This window comes from Nomascus leucogenys, chromosome 2 (assembly GCF_006542625.1).
Source record: "Nomascus leucogenys isolate Asia chromosome 2, Asia_NLE_v1, whole genome shotgun sequence".
NCBI lineage: Eukaryota > Metazoa > Chordata > Mammalia > Primates > Hylobatidae > Nomascus > Nomascus leucogenys.
This window is the reverse complement of record NC_044382.1, coordinates 94,307,240-94,309,106: the sequence shown is the minus strand read 5'-3', so window position 1 is coordinate 94,309,106 and position 1,867 is coordinate 94,307,240. Positions and strand designations below refer to the sequence as shown.

The window sequence follows — 1,867 nt, the reverse complement described above, 5'->3', positions numbered from 1 at the left end:
TATTTCATTCTCCCTTCTGACCCATAGCATTTCCACTAAGAAGTCTGCTGCCAGTTGTTTCTGAATTCCTTTATATTTGCTTTTTTTCTGTTGCTTCTTTTAGTGTCCTTTCTTTTTCATTGACCTTTGAGAGTTTGACATCTTAGAGTTCTTATTTGGATTGAGTCTGTTTGGTGATTGTTGGTCTTCTTGCACCTGGATATTAATACGTTTTGCTAGGTTTGCAAAGTTCTCTGTTAGTTTTTGAATAAACTTTCTACCCCTATCTTTTCTCTACCCTCTTTTAAGGTAATCACTGTTATATGTGCACTTTTGAGGCTATTTTCTAGATCTCATGTGCAATCTCTATTTTTTATCATTCATTTTCTATTTCTTTTGACTTTGTATTTTATTTTTATTTTTATTTTTGTTAATGTCAAGTTTAATCTGCCAAATACACAAGTTGAATTTGTGGAACATGTTTTGCCTGGGTGCCACACAGTAAACAGGGGTTTCTTGAAATGATCAATGGGTAGGGTTAAAAATGGGCACTGGTCCCGGCCAGGTGGGTAGGAACCGGTCAGAGAAGGGCAGACAGGCGAGGCTTCGATCAGATAGGACTGACCAGGAACAAGCCATGACCCTTGAGGACCCAGGGGCACGGGCTCCCAGATGACAGCCTCTCTCTGAATGAGCACCCAGGCAACACAGTCCAGTGCTGGGTGTAGCAAACCCGTCAGCAGCTGCCTCCTGGGACAACCACCCCCTAAAGTGCTATCTATCAGACAAATGAAAGCTCTTCTTACCCCATCTCCCAGGCACCCCCAGCAAGGGCTCTGAATTCTAAAAACAGCGAAAACATTCAAATGGTTACATGTGAAATGCTGTCCTGCATCTTTCTGTGTCAAAGATAGCAGCTGCTCCTGCCCCAGCGCCCCACCACATCCCCCGAACAATTTATGTGCCAAGATGAAGAGGAGGCCCCAGGCCATGGGGGGCTTCTGGCCGTGAGGGGCTGTTGCAGCGGCGCTATGGCACAGGGTGGGCGAGACACAGCAGAGGTCCTGGCAGCGCGGCCCAGGTCCCCGGCATCTCCTCCCACGGGTTGCAGTTACTTATTCAGGGAGAGCGACTGCATTCATTTTCCTGACAATGTGGCATAGTCTTTTGCTTTCCTTTCCTCTTCCTTCTTCCAGGCAGCCTCCTCTTGCTGTTTCCAGATGATGGCCTGCTGGGCCAGGTCGGCCTTGGCTTGCTCTGCCTTCCCGGCCAAGTGCATTTTCATATAACTCTCTTTTGCCTTCTGCTTCTCAATCTCTTCTCGTTCTCTCCTCGAAAGCTCTATTGGCCCGTCCAGATCCAGTTATGTGACCTTTTTGGTTGTCTGTGCCACCCAGTTGGGGTTCTCGATGTCTCTGAGCCCTTCGATGCCTTTGCTGGTAGTTATCTTCTTCATCCTCACTCTCATCTGAGTCTAGAGATTTCTTCTCCTTTTTGGGGTCACCTGCAGCCCCATCTCCACCTTCTTTTTGCTCCTTTTCTTCCCTGGCCTTCTGCTTCTCAGCCTGCAGCTGCGCTTCAATCTCCTCAGGGCTTGTATACTGCCTCGCCTGGCCTATGTGGGCTCCCTTTCTCCCTCCTTTAGGCATCGCGGCTCCGCGGCTGCGGCCTTGACTTTGTATTTTAAATAGCCTGTCTTTGAGCTTACCAATTATTTTTTTCTGTTTGATCAATTCTGCTGTTGTGACATGTTGGTTCAATTTTCACTTTGTCAATTGTATTTTTTAGCTACAGGATTTCCATTTGACATTTTAAAACTATTTCAATCTATTTGTTAAATTTTTATAATAAATTAACAAATTGTTTATGTGTGTGTGTTTGTATGTTT

The 1,867-nt window shown here is 45.7% G+C and overlaps 1 pseudogene; it reads right to left on the bottom strand.

Annotated features, from left to right (window-relative positions):
- Positions 1-1,090: 1,090 nt before the first annotated feature.
- LOC100579569 lies at positions 1,091-1,628 on the bottom strand (annotated as a pseudogene).
- Positions 1,629-1,867: the final 239 nt, after the last annotated feature.